The sequence below is a fragment of the Myxocyprinus asiaticus genome, chromosome 23 (assembly GCF_019703515.2).
Source record: "Myxocyprinus asiaticus isolate MX2 ecotype Aquarium Trade chromosome 23, UBuf_Myxa_2, whole genome shotgun sequence".
Taxonomy (NCBI): domain Eukaryota; kingdom Metazoa; phylum Chordata; class Actinopteri; order Cypriniformes; family Catostomidae; genus Myxocyprinus; species Myxocyprinus asiaticus.
Window position 1 is genome coordinate 4,619,973 of NC_059366.1, and position 19,309 is coordinate 4,639,281.

The window sequence follows — 19,309 nt, forward strand, 5'->3', positions numbered from 1 at the left end:
CAGTGCTTCACTTTTTCCACATTTTGTTATGTTACAGCCTTATTCCAAAATGGATCAAATTCATTATTTTCCTCAAAATTCTACAAACAATACCCCATAATGACAATGTGAAAGAAGTTTGTTTGAAATCTTTGCAAATGTATTAAAAACAAAAAACGGAACAAAATCACATGTACATAAGTATTCACAGCCTTTGCTCAAAACTTTGTTGAAGCACCTTTGGCACCAATTAGAGCCTCAAGTCTTTTTGAGTATGATGCTACAAGCTTGGCACACCTATTTTTGGGCAGTTTCTCCCATTCTTCTTTGCAGGACCTGTCAAGCTCCATCAGGTTGGATGGGGAGCGTCGGTGCACAGCCATTTTCAAATCTCTCCAGAGATGTTCAATCGGGTTCAAGTCTGGGCTCTGGCTGGGCCACTCAAGGACATTCACAGAGTTGTCCCATAGCCACTCCTTTGTTATCTTGGCTGTGTGCTTAGGGTCGTTGTCCTGTTGGAAGATGAACCTTCGCCCCAGTCTGAGGTCCAGAACGCTCTGGAGCAGGTTTTCATCAAGGATGTCTCTGTACATTGCTTCATTTATCTTTCTCTCAATCCTGACTAGTCTCCCAGTTCTTGCCGCTGAAAAGCATCCCCACAGCATGATGTTGCCACCACCATGCTTCACTGTAGGGATGGTATTGGCCAGGTGATGAGCGGTGCCTGGTTTACTCCAGACATGACGCTTGCCATTCAGGCCAAAGTGTTCAATCTTTGTTTCTCATGGTCTGAGAGTCCTTCAGGTGCTTTTTGGCAAACTCCATGTGCCTTTTACTGAGGAGTGGCTTCCATCTGGCCACTCTACCATACAGGCCTGATTGGTGGAGTGCTGCAGAGATGGTTGTTCTTCTGGAAGGTTCTCCTCTCTCCACAGAGAAATGCTGGAGCTCTGTCAGAGTGACCATCAGGTTCTTGGTCACCTCCCTGACTAAGGCCCTTCTCCCCCGATCGCTCAGTTTGTCCAGGCTAGGAAGAGTCCTGGTGGTTCTAAACTTCTTCCATTTACGGATGATGGAGGCCACTGTGCTCATTGGGACCTTCAATGCTGCAGAAATTTTTCTGTACCCTTCCCCAGATCTGTGCCTCGATACAATCCTGTCTCGGAGGTCTACAGACAATTCCTTGGACTTCATGGCTTGGTTTGTGCTCTGATATGCACTGTTAACTGTGGGACCTTATATAGACAGGTGTGTGCCTTTCCAAATCATGTCCAATCAACTGAATTTACCACAGGTGGACTCCAATCAAGTTGTAGAAACATCTCAAGGATGATCAGTGGAAACAGGATGCACCTGAGCTCAATTTTGAGTGTCATGGCAAAGGCTGTGAATACTTATGTACATGTGATTTTTTTCGTTTTTTCTTTTTAATATATTTGCAAAGATTTCAAATAAACTTCTTTCACGTTGTCATTATGGGGTATTGTTTGTAGAATTTTGAGGGAAATATTGAATAGAATCCATTTTGGAATAAGGCTGTAACATAACAAAATGTGGAAAAAGTGAAGCGCTGTGAATACTTTCCGGATGCAATGTATGTCAGAGAGGCAGTTGCATTTTGCTGGAAAGGACTGCATCTTTTGCAAGTGGATCTGGCTTCCTTGCAGAGAACTCAAATGAGCTGTGCCTTGGAACCTGCTGGCACTCCCCCAGCTAAGAAAAGATCCACTTCTAGAAGCAGTCATTTGGCAGGGCACCTGTTGTCAAAAACGTTTGCTGGTCTTTCTTCAGATATGGTGGAGATGGGGAGTCACGTGACGCCATGCAAGGAGCAGACATGTAAATGGCGAGCTCTGTGCACTTTGTTAGTTTTGAATTATTTGTGTGTCATAATCCAGTGAGATTTGATACATCCTGCTACAAATATGTTCTTTGAAATCAACATGGCAAAGAAGTCAAAATCCTAGGGCTCTGGAGATATAAAAAGACACTTACGTGCTCAAGCTGAAACCTCTGATGGGCCTGCAGACCAGGGAATCGGTTTGGACGGTGCGGTGGGAGAAATCCAGCATCAACTCTCCAACATGTCTGTGATGCTGACGAAAGTTGTTGCCGACTTAGAGGATCTTGCTGTAATACGTCAATCGATTACGGCAATGGAAACAAAATTTTCTGAGTTGGTTACAAGAGTGTCGGACGTCGAGAAATGGATCGATTATCTGGAGTCATCAGAGAGAGAATTAGCCGCTAATCCGCTAATGACCAAGATAGATTTGGAATGCGTTTTTGAAAAAAGATTTGTAGAACCGAAGTAGGAGAAATAACGTACGAATTGTTGGAATTCCTGATCATGAGGCCGAGATATGGTGAAATTCCTAGATGAGCTTTTCCCAAGTCTACTCGACATAACAGGCCATAAGTTGGAAATCGAGCAAGCTCACAGAGTCCCAGCTCGCAGATCCTCTGAGGGAGACAGGCCCCAATCAATTCTGGCTAAATTTCTGAGATCATCCGATAAAGATCTTGTGTTGCGTAAGGCAAGGAGCAAAGGAAAGCTTTCTTGGAAGAATCACAACATTTTCTTGTTCCCAGACTTTGCGAATTTGACAATAGAGAAACGTGATCGATTCAAGGAATGCATGAAACTCTTACATCAACGGAAGATCGCTTTTGCTCTGATATTCCCGGCCAAGCTGTGAATAGATACTAAGGATGGCCGCAAAGTATTTACATGTCCCAAGCAAGCCTTGTCTTTCATAGAATCAATGGGTGAGTAAATCATTTGGTGTTTCTCATGTGAGTGGATTGACTCGCTGTACTTACCTCTTGGCTAAGCTGAGTGCCATTTTTGTTTCTTTTTGTGCTGGTTCCCCCTAGTGGCTAGAGTTTGTTTTGTGGAATAACATTCCTTCAAGAAACTTTTGGATTGACAGAAGATCGCTTTTACACTGTAGTGGCTGCAAAATATCTACATGCCTACAAGCGATGTCTGTCATAAAATCAATGGACTGAGGAAGTCTTGGTGTGTTTCTTATGTGGCCTCTGAGTGAAATAGACTCGCACAATACACTCTTGACCGCCCGAGGAACCAGGATGTCTGTTTTGTTTCTTTTTGTGCTGGTTCTGCCTAGCGGCTGGAGTTTGTTTTGGGAATAACACTCTTCGAGACAGTTGTGGATGAATCTGCACGTTCTTTGTGCTTATGCCTTATATTGGCTGGAGTTTTTTTTGTGGAGTATTTTTCTAGGACATTGGGAGGATTACATTATCTGCTGCACTCATGACCAGCCGGCTCACTGAACATTCATTTGTCTGTCTGAGGAAACTGTACAGCTTTATATATATTATTATTATTTTTATTTTTATTTTTTTTGTGTGTGCTGGTTCCGCTAGAGACTAGAGCTTGTTTTGTGGAGGAACACACCTTCGAGACAGTTCTGTGAATGATTCTACATGTTCCTTGTGTTTATTCTGCCTATTGGCTGGAGTTTGTTTTATAGATTATTTTCTGTTATGTAATTTTGCCTCACAAAATTTGTACAGAAGCACCGGACTTAAGCAATCTGATGGCAAAGTTGTCTCTTTCACATGGACTCTTTGAGTTTAGAGGGATTAATGCGCTTGTTTTTCTTTTTTCTGTTTGATTGTTGCACTAATGGGGAATGTGGTCTCTATAATCTTGTTTTTCAAATCAAATCAAATCAAAATCAAATCACTTTATTGTCACACAGCCATATACACAAGTGCAATGGTGTGTGAAATTCTTGGGTGCAGTTCCGATCAACATAGCAGTCGTGACAGTGATGAGACATACGCCAATCTACAATAAACATCAAATTAACACAACACAATTTAAACATCTGTTATACATAATTAAACTCGACTTAAAACATCAAATTAACACAGCACAATTTAAACATCTGTTATACATAATTAAACTCGACTTAAAACATCAAATTAACACAGCACAATTTAAACATCTGTTATACATAATTACACAACTTAAAACATCAAATTAACACAACACAATTTAAACATCTGTTATACACAATTACACTCAACAATATACAATAATAACATACATTGCACAGTATACAATATGCTGTTTTTGTTTTTTGTTTTTTTTTTTTTGTTTTGTTTTTTACTATATAGATACTATATAGATACACATTATTCAATAAAAATTAAAATATATATGAAAAAAGTATATATATAGAATGTACAGTATTGTACTGTATTGACATTCAGGCTGTCGGTTGATAGTCAGTTGTTAAGAGAGACATAATATAATGACAGTAATATAATTTATGACAGTCCGGTGTGAGATAAAAGAGTAATAAAGTGCAGGGATGATGTATTTTGATCGTGGGAGATCAAGAGTTCAGAAGTCTGATTGCTTGGGGGAAGAAGCTATCATGGAGTCGGCTGGTGCGTGTCCTGATGCTGCGATACCGCCTACCTGATGGTAGCAGTGAGAACAGCCCATGGCTCGGGTGGCTGGAGTCTCTGATGATCCTCCGAGCTTTTTTCACACACCGCCTTGTATATATTTCCTGGAGGGAGGGAAGCTCACCTCCGATGATGTGTTTGGCAGTTCGCACCACCCTTTGCAGTGCTTTGCGGTTGTGGGCAGTGCTATTGCCGTACCAGGCGGAGATGCAGCCAGTCAGGATGCTCTCCACAGTGCAGGTGTAGAACCGTGTGAGGATGTGGCGGTTCATTCCAAACTTCCTCAGCCGTCTCAGGAAGAAAAGGCGCTGATGAGCCTTCTTCACAACGACTTCAGTCTCTTTGAGTTTAGAGGGATTAATGCGCTTGTTTTTCTTTTTTCTGTTTGATTGTTGCACTAATGGGGAATGTGGTCTCTATAATCTTGTTTTTGACACACAGTCTACATTTTCTAATATGTCAAAATGTCAAATGTTAATATGAGTGGATTATCTCTCTCCACGTGGAATGTGAATGGGTTGGGGCACCCCATAAAAAGAAGGAAGGTTATTTATTTTCTTAAGCATAAGAAATATGAAATAGTGTTTCTTCAAGAAATGCATCTTTCCCCTCAGGAAGCTGAAAAATGTGGGAAGATATGGGGTGGACATGTTTTCTTTAGTGTTGGTTCAAGTAAGAACAGGAGATCATTATATTGATAAATAAAAATCTACAATTCAAATGTCTCAAACAGTTTAAAGATAAATTAGGAAGAGTCATTATTGTTTTAGCAGAAATTCAGGGGCAAAGGTTGATTCTGGCTAATATTTACGCACCTAACGCTGATGATCAGGGCTTTTTTATAGATATTGAAGGGATGTTGCAAGCCGCTGGTGCCCCTCATGATATAATATTGGGAGGAGACTTTAATCTTTTGATGGACTCAGTCCTTGATCATAGTGAAGAAAAAGTGTGCAAGCCGCCTAGAGCAACAGTGACGCTTCTCAGAATGTGTAAAAATCTTGGTCTTACAGATATTTGGAGACTTTTAAACCCATCTGGTAGGGACTATACATTTTTATTCCATCTGTTGTGGATTGCTCAATTGGAAACATTTTAGTCATGCCCTGGTGTGTTTAGAGGTGTTGCCACAGATGGAGAAAAATAAAATCATATAGTTGGCACTTTAATGTATCCCTTTTGCAAAATCCTGAATTCCATCAAATGTTAAAGGCTGAAATCAGTGTTTATATGGAGACCAACTGGTCCTCAGTATCTTCTGTGGGCATGGCTTGGGAGGCACTTAAGGTGGTTCTTAGGTGCCGGATCATACAGTATGCCTCAAAAATCCAGGGCACGAGAACTCGTGGAGTTGGAAGGAAATATTAAACGTGCCAAGGCAGAGCTGAAGCACCGAATGATGTCCGAAGGCCTCAAAAAATTGACCTGATTGAAATACAGATGTAATTCTATTTTGTCACGGAAGGTGGAGTTTTGGCTATTCAGGGCAAGGCAGTCATACATTGAGTCGGTTGACAAAGCAGGGAAGCTTTTGGCTAGATATATAAAACAGAGTCTTTTTCTACCATTCCCTCAGTGAGATCCGCTGGTGGTGAAATATTTACCTCAGCCATTGATATTAATAATGCTTTTAAAGAATTCTATCTTGATCTCTATAGTTCCACGTCTTCATCTACTGATGAAGATATTAGAAACTTTGTGGAACCGGTGGTAGACATGATCACTCAGGCTAGGGCTCCCTCTACAAGGCGCCTGTATGCCTTGAAGTAGCGTCTGTTCGCTAAGTGGTGTTCTTCTCGACGCGAAGACCCCCAGAGATGCGCAGTTGGATCAGTGCTTTCCTTCCTGCAGGAGAGGCTGGAGGGGCGGCTGTCCCCCTCCACCCTGAAGAAGTATGTAGCCGCTATTTCGGCACATCACGATGCAGTAGATGGTAAGTATTTGGGGAAGCAAGACTTGATCATCATGTTCCTGAGAGGCACTAGGAGGTTGAATCCCTCCAGACCACGCCTCGTCCCCTCATGGGACCTCTCCATAGTCCATCGGGGTCTCCTTTGAGCCCTTGGAGTCAGCTGAGCTTAAGGCACTCTCTTTGAAGACTGCCCTCCTGACTGCGCTCACTTCCATCAAAAGGGTAGGGGACATGCAAGTGTTCTCTGTCAGCGAATCGTGCCTGGATTTCGGTCCGGGTTACTCTCACGTGATCCTGAGATCCTGACCGGGCTATGTGCCCAAGGTTCCCACGACTCCTTTTAGGGATCAGGTGGTGAACCTGCAAGCGCTGCCCCAGGAGGAGGCTTGGATTAATTTCAGATTACTTTACTCTGGATAGGGGCATCCGGCAGGGTTGCCCTCTTTCCCCATTATTGTTCTGTCTTGCCCTGGAACCATTAACAGCCACGATAAAAAGGGAAGATGATTTTCCATGGGTGGTAGCGGGGGGTGTGGCTCATAAGCTTTTGTTTTAAGCAGATGATAATTTATTATTTGTCTTCGACCCCACTAGATCTATGCCTTGCCTCCATAGAATTATTAATTCATTTTCTAAGTCCTCGGGATACAGAGTTAATTGGTCTAAATCCGAAGCTTTGGCTCTGACAGTGCACTGCCCAGTAACGGCTTTTCAGCCGGGTGCCTTCCAGTGGCCCAAACAGGGCATTAAGTATTTGGGCATTTTATTCCCAGCAAATTTGTCCGATTAAGTTAATTTTGATCCCTTAATAAAAAGGTTTTCGAGTGATGTGGGCAGGTGGGCTTCATTACATTTATCTATGATTGGGAAGGTTAATGTAATTAAAATGAATTGTATTCCAAAATGTAACTACCTGTTACAATCTCTCCCTGTAGATGTCCCCCTCTCTTATTTCAAGCAATTTGACAGCATAGCGTAGTCCTTCATTTGGAATGGTAATTTTCCCAGGTTACATTTCAATAAGTTACATAGGCTGATTGACAAAGGTGGGTTAGGCCTACACAAGATTTTGTTTTATTATTATGCATTCGGTCTCAGACATTTGGCTCACTGGTCGCTTCCACCTGAGAGAGCCCCTCCCTGGTTTTGTATTAAAAAGGAAGTTCTTGCCCCATCTTGCCACTGCAAAGCCCTTCTACCAAACTAATTGGTGAAGTCACACCCCGTTATCTCACACTTGCCCTCAATATGGACAAAAGTGTCCAGAGTGTTTAACTCTGTATATAAAACGTTGCCTCGAGCATATGGCTGAACCCTAAACTATGTATTAATAAGTCCCCTTCCTGTTGGTCAGATTGGATTGTGAGGGGGGTTAAGACACTCAATGACCTATATGAGAGTGGAGTATTGAGATCTTTTGAAAATTTGGTTCAACATTTTGGGATTCCCAGATCTCAATTATATAAGTATTTACAGCTGATACCCCCCCCCCCCACCCCCCCGCTAAATCGGCAGATACTCTGGGAGTGGTGATTACTGCTTTTTGGAAAGGTCATAAGGCATCAGTGTATTACTCCCTGCTAATTCAGAGTCTGGGGATGGAGTTTTAAATTCTCTCAAAAGATTATGGGAGGAAGATTTAAACTTGTATTGGAGGAGGGAGTGTGTGCTAGGATTCTAAAAAATGTCAAGTCTGCATCTAGAGATGCAAGGGTGCGCCTTATGCAATTTAAGATTTTACATAGGTTTTATTGGAACCCTTCTAAATTGTATAGGCTTGGTCTTAAAGACACACCCACCTACTGGCGATGCCATTCAGAAGATGGAGACACACCACATGTTTTTTGGGGGTGTCGTAAGATCCAAGAATTTTGGTTGAAGGTGCAAAGTTTTGTATGTGATGTGTTGAGCACTCAAATCTCATATTGCCCCAGACTCTGTATTTTGGGAGATGTAAGTACATAAAAAATTGGGTTTTGACCAGTGTGATGATTGGTAGGCAGGTTATTTTAAGGGGATGGAAGTCAGATGGAGCACCCTCGTTCCCAGAATGGTGTATGGAGATGGGGAGGGTGGCTGGGTACGAGGAGGGGTCGAGCAGAAGGATGGGAGTTTGGAATTTTTTCAATAAGAAATGGGGCAATTATTTAGTGTTTTGGGGGGACTCTCGAGGAGGGGCGTTGAAGAGAGTAATTTAGAGTTTCGTTTTTATTTATACTTGATTATTGCATTTTCTTTTTTGTTGTTTTAGTTTTGTGGTTTTTAATGTGTGTGTGTCTATATTCTATTGACTACAGGGGTGTTCGTGGGGGGTCAGGGTGGGGTGGGAGATTGGTAGGGGGAGGGGTTATAGTGGGGGTTTAATGTTAAAAGTGATTGATTCATTACATATATATGTTGTGTTTTTTCCTTTGTGTTAACTTATGAATCAATAAAAATGTTAATTACAGATATGGTGGAGATGAAACTTCTCCTGCATGCCCTTCAGCCAACAGACTTAGTTCCTGCTGCTGCTACGGGTTCCACAGAGGATGCTCGCACACGTTCATCAAATGAAGAGGCTACTGGTTCTCCTTACCCGCTTCATAGCCTCATAGAATTTTTAAGTGCCCTTAAGGGATCAGGAACGGCCAAGAGGCATTCCAAGACTGCACGCACTTTGGCTTCAATGGCTGAAGCGGAGTTCATGGGAGTGTGAAATGTGCCAGAAGTTGAACAGCCAGTCGCAAAGCTGGTAGTATCACCAGATGAAGCACTGAGAGGGAATGTCCGATGCCCTAGTGCCCAGTGTGGCTGTACAGATACCTTTCTTTAAAAAGTCAGTTGCCTATATCTGAGAACACGATCTGCCAAATTTGGGGTCTGTGCAAGTAGATCCCTCTGTTCCACAGTTCTTATAGACAGCCTTGTTGGCCATGGTATATGTGACAAGAGAACTGTGCTCTCTTACTGTAACACTCCTGACTGCTCACCATAAGGTGTGGCTCACTCAAGTCAGATTGCCAGAGGATTGTAAAAAAACACTGAGGGATGAACCCATTGTCCCCAGACATCTTTTTTGTCTGGATGTCTCTGAGATGTTGTAAAACAGGTGCAGCATGCCCCAAACTTCAGAATGCCAACAGCACCTACTCATCACTGTTACACACCTGCATAGCCACACTTCCGCCACATTCCCACCAACCGACCTCAGACCCAAGAGAGATTTTGTGGCTCTGACGATGCCCAAATGAGTTGCCCCCATAGTAGTCCCACCTCCGCTGTACCCCAGACATCACATCTCTAGCCTTTTTGACAGCAGGTGTACTGCTAGGCATTGTTCCCTCCCATCAGGAGGTAATAACAAACAATGCATCCCTCATGGGTTGGGGTGCAGTTTGGAACCACAGAGGCATCAAAAAGTCTGATTTTCAGCTTTTTGAAGGGTGTAAGATGCTTCAATTCTGCCTTCACTCCCCATTCCCAAGTGTGTATCTTTGTCTACCTCCTTTTGAGCCATTAAAGGATGCAGACCTTAAGTAGAAGTCCTTGAAAGCTGCCTTCCTCCTGGCTGTTGCTTCTACCAAAAGGGTTAGTGAGCTTCATGCATTGTCCATAGTCAGTCCTACATGAGATAGAAGCCAGAGGGCACTGGTGTCACCCTCTGGCCCAACCCGATTTCCCTTCCTAAGGTGCTCCTGCAGTATTTTATTAATCAGTCCATTAAGTTGTGTTCTTTCCAGCCACCAGCTCTTGAGTCTGACGTTGAAAGATGTTTTCTGTTTTTGTATCCTTTGTGAGCTTTGATGAGTTATGTAGAGGCTTTGGCACAGTTAAGACAATCTGATCAGTTGTTATGGTGGTGTTAAAAAGATGACCCTCTATCCAAACAGAGGCTGTCGCAGTGGGTTTTTGAGGATATTGCCATGGCATACAAGAAGGCCCAGCAGCCCTTGCCTGGGGCAGTCAATTGCCATTCTACGAGGGCAGTTTCCTCTTCACGGGCTGCTATCAGGGATGTTTCCCTTATTGACATCTGTGCTGCAGCCACCTGGTCCTCTCGCTGTAGCCAAGATCCAAGGCTGGATGCTGAGGTGCAGTGGCTTATATTTCCCTCAGCAAGATTTACGTCACTATGTGACTTTGTCAGTATATTTTTTCTGGCTGCTGCTGTGATTATCCACTACTATAGCACTGTCTCTGGTGGTTATATGGAATTTAAAGAACCATGGTTACGTCCCTAACCAGCGTTCATGGATACTGTGGATTCGTTGTTGTATGGAGTCGTTGCTGAGATGAGAAGGGAGACGTAGGATCTAATGGCAAGCTTTAATGAAGATGAAAAAAGTGAAAAAACAAACAAACGTGAACTCAAATAAACAACAAACAAGAACTGACAAAGGAATGCAAAAACTAGGGGGTATATATACAAAAAAGAGCTAATGAGGGAATGGAAAACAGGTGAGAATTATCAGGAACAGATGGCAGTGATGAAGGCAGAGCATACTGGGAAACATAGTCTGGGGGAAACACTTCAAAATAAGAGTCCTAGGAAACATGAGGGAGACAGACTGTGACAGTTGTGGGCAAAATTTGCCTGTTAATGGTGATTCATTGTAAATTGTTTCGATGTTACTAACCTTTTGAAGTTGTGTGACACTAGTTGAGCTATTTTCAAAACTGTGTAGTTTTTCCATTAACAAACTGCTGTTTTTACTTTTCATATACAATTTTCAACATTAATTTAGTTAAATGCTGTTGCACATTAAAAAAAAAAAATGTATTCATTAACATGATTTTTCTGCATTCAGTGTAAATTTATCTGTTCAAGTTTTAGGCTGATCTCATGAAAATTACGTAGCTGTTGCAATATTTTTGCAAAATTATATTACGTGATTCATTACACGTATCGCAGAAGTTTCAAGGTGAAATATCCATGGTGCTAAAAAAAAGCTAAAAGTGAGTTAAATGTTCTCCTTAACAAATTAGGTTATAGTTAATGCTTTGAGTTTTAAATCAACAAAACCTTCCTCCCTACACTAAACCTTAAACCTAAACCTAACTAATAGTGTCATAAAAACAAAAACAAATGAGATGCACACACAATGAGCTACCACACAATTTGATCGCTTAAAATGAAATTATGAACTATCATCAGATAGTTCTAGGCCATATTTAACCTACATAGCTTATTGCCTATAAAGATATTTCCCCCTTATAGCTTCAATGCAGTTAGCTAGTAACTTGTAGTGTTTGTACTTTTTTCAAAAGGGTAGGGTAACTGTAGCTTTACAGTTAAGCAAACAACAGGATAAGCAATCTATCTAAAGGAGTCTGCAGTTGTGTGTAATTGTGTTTATTTCATTGTTTTACTTTGTTGAAGAGTGGTATTCATTGCTAGACTTGTGCTGTTTGTTTACTGTCTTGAACTTGCGTCGCTTATACGAAGGTTGGTGTGTGTGTGTGTGCTATATTGTTTTTGACTTGTCCCAGGTTATTCACTGCTAGATTTAGCGTTGATTGGCCAATGTGTGTGTAAAACTATTGTGGTTTTTAGTGTTTATAAACAGTGCTTCACTTGTTTTAGGGTATTATTTATTGCTAAATTGCAGCATAATTTATTTGTGGTGTAATGAAGTCACATTTGTTCCTGCACTGTTCACCTCGCGCGACCCATAATTTCAGTTGCCCACGTGACTAGCTTTGTGCTAAGTAGCATTAAGGCGTGTCCTGCTTTTTTCACTGTATGGCTCATTAGCATCGCTTATTTGACGTGAATGCTGACACGGAAGCTGTAGCCCTCATGTAAAGCCCTCCTCGTGTGAAGACCTACTTGTGTAAAGACCAGCGAGTCTACCTGTGCGAGTCCACCGAGCAAGGACACCGACAAGGCGCCACTCAACATAGCACTTAAGTATCTTGTTATTGTATCTCTTTTCTTATTTTCCTTCTATATACTAACATGTCTACTTCACGAATAACACATGCCTTCAAGCACATCCCTGTTATCTGTTACAGACCGTTTACATGATATCGATGCAAGACCAAATGCAACCCACACAACCTACAGCCACTTTGCACTTCAGCACCTGCTCCGTTCTCTTTCTCAGTGGGACTCTGGAACTGCCAGTCAGCTGCGAACAAAGCTGACTTCATTCCAGCCTTTGCCACGCAGTCCACCCTCAGCATCCTGGCACTGACAGAAACATGGATACGTCCAGAGGATACAGCAACACCTGCTGCTCTCTCCAACAACTTCTCCTTCTCTCACACCCCTCGACACATTGGTAGGGGCGGGGGAACAGGTTTGCTCATTCATAACAACTAGACTTTTTCAACACACTCTTCACTATGTAACAATACTAGTTTTGAATTCCATGCTATTACTACAATGCAACCCACAAAAATACATGTTGTTGTCATCTATCGCCCTCCAGGTCAGCTGACAAACTTTCTTGAGGAGCTGGATGTCCTGCTGTCCTCCTTGCCGGAGGATGATAGGCCACTTGTGGTTCTTGGTGATTTCAACATACACCAAGACAAGCCCCAGGCCACTGAATTGAATACTCTCCTGGCCTCATTCGACTTGGAAAAACTACACACCACAGCAACTCACAGATCGGGCAACCAGCTGGACCTCATCTTTACACATAACTGTACCAACTCAAATATTCTTGTTACTCCTTTACATGTCTCTGATCACTACTTTGTTCAATTCAACATGACACTCCCATCTACATTAAAACAGACTCCACCATTGGTTTCCTTTCGCCGTAACCTCCGTTCCCTCTCACCCTCTCGCCTTTCCACTGCTGTCTCTACATCTCTTCCTACACAAAATGTATTTACCACGCTTAATGTAAACACTGCCACAAACACACTAAGCTCTACTTTAACAACCTGTCTAAACAACATCTGTCCTATCCCCTCTAGGCCAGCACGTGCTACACCACCCAGCCCCTGGCTGTCTGACGTCCTTCGTGAACATCGGACTGACCTCAGGGCAGCTGAAAGGAGATGGCGGAAATCTAAAGATCCAGCAGATCTAGGTAAATACAGTATCAGTCCATGCTTGCAACTTTTCCAGATAATGTTAAATCTGCAAAAACCTCCTATTACCAGAACAAGATCAACAGCACCACAGACACTCGCAGCTTGTTTAGAACATTCAACACACTTCTCTGCCCTCCCCCTCCACCGCCTGACACATCACTGACAGCAGATGTCTTCGCCACATTTTTTACTAATAAGGTTGCAGCCATCAGCAATACATTCTCAGCACCACACCTTGTCAAACACCTGTCTCCTGTATGCAACTCTTCTGTCTCCATGTTCTCTCCTCTGACTGACACTGAGGTCTCTAAACTCCTCCTCTCCAACCACCCCACCATCTGTTCCCTTGACCCCATTCCTTCTCACCTTCTCCAGGCCATTTCTCCGTCCATTCTACCTGCACTCACACACATAATTAACACATCTCTACTTACAGGCACTTTTCCCACTACATTTAAGCAGGCTCGAGTAACCCCGCTGCTGAAGAAACCCGCACTTAATCCCACACAAATAGAACACTACAGACCAGTCTCTCTCATCCCATTCATGGCAAAAACACTTGAAAGGGCAGTTTTCAATCAAATCTCTGCCTATCTCTCACAGAACGAGCTGCTGGATGACAATCAGTCAGGCTTTAAAAGTGGACACTCCACTGAGACCGCCCTGCTGTCTGTCACTGAGTCGCTGAGACGGGCGAAAGCTGAATCAAGATTGTCAGTCCTGATTCTGCTGGACCTTTCTGCAGCCTTTGACACAGTCAACCATCAGATCTTACTCTCTACCCTCTCCTCGCTGGACATCACAGGAACTGTGCTTGACTGGTTTAATTCCTATCTCTCAGGTAGGTCCTGCAAGGTAGCCTGGAGAGGTGAGGTATCCAAGCCACATCAGCTACTTACTGGGGTACCTCAGGGATCAGTGCTTGGGCCACTTCTATTCTCTATATACACAACATCACTGTGACCCATCATTCAGGCACATGGTTTCTCTTACCAGTGTTACGCTGATGACACGCAACTCTACTTGTCTTTCCAGCCCAACGACACCACAGTGACTGCTCGAATTTCTGCCTGCCTGGCAGACATCTCGGCCTGGATGAAGGAGCACCACCTGCAACTCAACCCAGCCAAGACTGAACTCCTTGTCTTTCCAGCCATCCCTGATGTTGAACACAACATCACCATGCAGCTGGGTGCAACTACAGTAACGCCTTCCAAATCGGTCAGAAATCTAGTAACCATCGACAACAGACTAAATTTCACAGACCACATCTCAAAGACCGCAAGATCATGTAGATTTACACTCTACAATATCAGGAAGATAAGACCCTTCCTTTCTGAACATGCCACACAACTGCTTGTCCAGTCACTTGTCATAACTAGACTGGACTACTGTAACGCTCTCGTTGCAGGCCTCCCTGCATGTGCAATTAGACCCCTACAAATGATCCAGAATGCAGCAGCACGTCTGGTTTAATGAACCAAAGAGAGCACATGTTACACCACTCCTTGTCTCTCTCCACTGGCTACCGTTTGATGCACTTATCAAATTCAAGGCTCTGATGCTGGCATACAGAACAGTTACTGGGTCTGCTCCAGCATACCTAAAATCATTTATGCAGAGCTACGCGCCCACTAGAAGTCTGCGGTCGGCTAAGGAACATCGCCTTGTTGTACCAACACAAAGAGGCACCAAAACACTTTCCCGGACTTTCAGCTTCATCATACCACGTTGGTGGAACGACCTTCCCAATTCCATCCGTGAAGCTGACTCACTCTCTGTCTTCAAAAAACGACTAAAAACACATCTTTTCCATGAGCACTTAACCAGTCACTAAAAAAAAATAAAAAAATAAATAAATCTGTTGCACTTTATTCTGTTTTGAATACTATTATGATGCTAGTGATACTTTGTAATATAGCAATTTTCATACTACTGTCTCCTAGATGATTCGCTTATGTTTTCCTCTCTTGTAAGTCGCTTTGGATAAAAGCGTCTGCCAAATGAATAAATGTAAATGTAAATGTACTACTTTAAATAATGAGCTTCTCAACAAGTAGCTTCAAAGTATCTTCCTCAACACTGTGTGTAACAAAAAGTGAAACGTTCCAGCAGATGAAATTATCTAAAAAAATAATAGGATGACCTCTATACGTTACCAAATCAATATTGCCTTTACTAAATAGTTAAATGTCAAAGAAACTGAAATGATGATGTTCCCATATTTGTACATTTTTGGAAAGTCACAAGGTGATTAATTGTCGTTTCCATCGTGCTTCATTGCTATGTGAAATATTTGCACTGTGCATTCGGTTTGTGAATGTTTTAGGGTATCTTTGCTCCCCCGTCATGTCACACAATTCAGAGGGAAAAAAAAGTGTGTGAAATTCATGGCCATTTCTGTGGCGCAGCGACTGCAGTTAGAGTTACACCATTACAGCTGGAAAGAAATGGATAAACAGACAGACAGGGCTAAAAAGGGTGGGAGTGGTGGATGGAATATACTAGAGCATGGGGCTTTCCTTTTCCCCATGCTCCCTCTCTTTAGTAGCGAGTGATGAAAGGATAATTTTCCCCTGCCCTTTAAGCGTAGCATTGTCACAGAGTTCAACGGCCCTAGCGACAGATGAGTTTGAGCCCCCGAGGGCCCCGCTCTGGCCTCCATCTCATGGGCTTTGTCAAGGGCCAAGCACTGTCATATGAAACAGACATCTAATAGTTGAGCCTTTGTGTACCCCCCCCACATCGGCTGACACGCCCAGCCCCCAAAGAGCAATGGTGCTCTGCAAGGGAAGACAAACTGAGAACGAGTTCACAAAGGGTCCCGGAGAGCTAATAAAACCATGCCAGTGTTGTTACTAAATTGCGTCTGCTCTCTGTGGTATAAGGTTCTTGAAAATTAAACCACAGGAAGGCATTGTTTGACAAAAGCATATACTCAACACATTCATATATGGCTTACAGTGTTGTGTAAGCATATTTTTGTGCCGTGGGTGGTATCTGTTGTTTTTGTTCTCTGTTTCTTACATAAAAGTTCAGAAATGTTTTAATCCCTGGAGTGTTTTTTTATGTGAGGAATAGGTGTTTCCGTTTTTACTAAATTAAAATGCATGCCTTGTTTTGCATTCATGACATATGACAATGGATGCAATGTTTTTTTTGTCATATGGCTTTATTCTAAGCAATTGCAGCCTGGCCAGAAACACTGTACACAGACACAAATGCTTGGCAAGCGCATTGCACGCTTGCAGCGTGCACTCATGGTGTTAATGATAGGGCTACCTTCAAATGTGTGTATATATATATATATATATATATATATATATATATATATATATATATATATATATATATATATATATATATATATAATTTTAATTTTATTCTAAGACGAATTTGGAAGACGAAAAATCTATTCACACCAAGACTATATGAAAATCAAATTCACTCCTGAATAATATGTGGTGCTTAATGAAAACCAACGCACACTTCTGCTGTTGTGAACTCCTTTTATCACAAAAGAGGTGGAAAAGAAGAAAGCCAAAACACAGCTTATGAGTTTGCCAGCATTCATAGGTTCAAAAGATGCTCAAGTTTTTATTTTTATGAACCATTTTACAAAGAAAAGCAAATGTTCATTAGCCTCAACAAGAACAACTGCAGCAGTGAGGACGAGTTTGTCATAGTTCTGCTCAGCAAACAAGAACAAGCCGGTGATACTGGGTACATCCCATAGTGGAGAGAAACGAAGAACAAACTATGTGTTTTATGTCGGTAACAAAAGTAACTTTTGGTGCGTTGGCACCACTAATGTGCTAGATTTTGTAGCTGCAGTGGCTCAGGACATGTGACTAGAAGCACTCATTGGTTGGTCAGATTTCTTCACAGTCTGAAGGAAACTGTGGAAAAGACATTTGGATTGTCGGCAGAAGATTTGATGGATGTGGTGTAAATAGTGGCATGTCAGTCCATTGTTCCTATTCAAAATCTTGTTCATAACGAACATTATCACCAAAAATTCAGGCTTGGTAGGCACTGTAAAACCTGATAAGTTAATTTAACTCAAAAGTTGTTGAAACTGATTACATCGAAAATTTTAAGTGACACTAACTAAATTTTTTAAGGTAAAGAAACATTCTTTATTAATTAGTATTTACTAGCTCATTTTAAGTTATACTAACTTCATTTTTAAGTTAAAGAAATTTTCTTTAATAAGTATTTTTTTACTAGGTAATTTTAAGTTTCAGTACCTTAAATGTAATAAGTTAAATTAAACATTCTTGATTATGTAATTTTTACTAGTTTATTTTTGGGTTAACAGTACAAATAAAAATAAAGTACTGATAACGTAAACATTTCTATTACGTTTATCATAAAATTTTTAATTTCTCAGTAACAAATAGTTTACTATATTAACTTAAAGTGTTTGTATTCAAAGAAGATGTACAAACTCCCCTATAATTGAAAACTTTAATTTCAACTAAAAATTGTATGACCTTTTTTTTTTTTTGGGAAACTAATTACAAAAAATTTATTAAGTAACTTTAACACAAAATGGCTAACTATACACATTAAAAAAAAAAAAAAAAAAAAAAAAAAAACAGGTTAAGGCAGACAATTTAAATGCAAGTTACTCTTTTATTAAGTAACCATAACACATTGACCAAACATCAACTATAAAAACTGTTTGGCAAATGCAATTACATTCTTCCATAAAGTAGGAACACTCTTCCAAACATCACATCTAACGGTAACATTAGAAATATAAGGAACAGTTTTTCAAAAACAGTGCAAGGGCCTTGAGAAATGGCTTAGGTAATAGAAGTGGACAATATGGATAAATCCTCTGTTACAGTACAAAACGTTTCATGATAACATTGATAAATCATAACAGTCTTTGTTTTTAATGCCTGACTTGGCACTTTATACACTGATGCCAAAAAAAATAAAAAAAATAAAATGTTTATTAAAACAAAAAAAATCCAGTCAAACCATTTTGCTCATTGATTTACCACCTTGCACATAATGGTGTAATAAATGCAAGTATATTAAGGCATCTACCCGAGTGTAAGCGTTATGGCAAAATATCTGGATATTGCCCAGCCATAATCCCTTCCATAAAGTAGGAACACTCTTCCAAACTTCACATCTAACGGTAACATTAGAAATATAAGGAACAGTTTTTCAAAAACAGTGCAAGGGCCTAAGGAATTGTTTTAAACTGTCACTTCTATGGTATATGTCACTTATACCTAGATAGTCATTTTTATGTAGAAAATCAATTGAGAAACTGTTGAGAAATAACCAGTTGGAAAAGTCTTGATTGGTTAATTCAGCAAATTAAATACCTTACAAAGTCAAGGTATCATATTGATATTAAAACTGTGTAAAAATACAATATTGCCATAAACAGTTATGCTCAATGATTTACCACACTGCCCATAATGACCTTATTAATATACAGATAAACATATGGCTACTGCAGTGTAAACAGTATGGCAAAGTGTCTGTCATACTGTTTGACACATCCATACAGTGCAAACATGCCATCATTCAACTTGAACAGTAACACATTCTAACTTTAAGTTGAACAATAATTCTTTCAAAACACATCTGTAAGATGTTTAAAAAAAACAACAAAAAAACTCCTTTCCTTGCTTTATGGTGTGCCCCAAAAGTGAGAAAAGTGCAAGTGCAAATGAAAAGTCTTCATGGAGCAACTTTGTAAACTTATTCATACACTGAGATTACTCCACTGCCAAAAGGACATTTTTAAGACTCAAGTACAACCGCAATCTTCTCTGGGCAGAAGAACATGGCATCTGTTGAATTACCACTGATTGAGAGGAGCCCAGGTGGTATGTCATCGATGTCTGGTTCATCAGACTACACCACCTGATGGCAACAGAGAAACTTTACTTGTTACTACAAATTTCA

The 19,309-nt window shown here is 41.1% G+C and overlaps 1 pseudogene; it reads right to left on the bottom strand.

Annotated features, from left to right (window-relative positions):
• Positions 1 to 19,309, bottom strand: part of LOC127414310 (3-hydroxy-3-methylglutaryl-CoA lyase, cytoplasmic-like) — a 74,570-nt pseudogene that overhangs the window by 29,031 nt on the left and 26,230 nt on the right.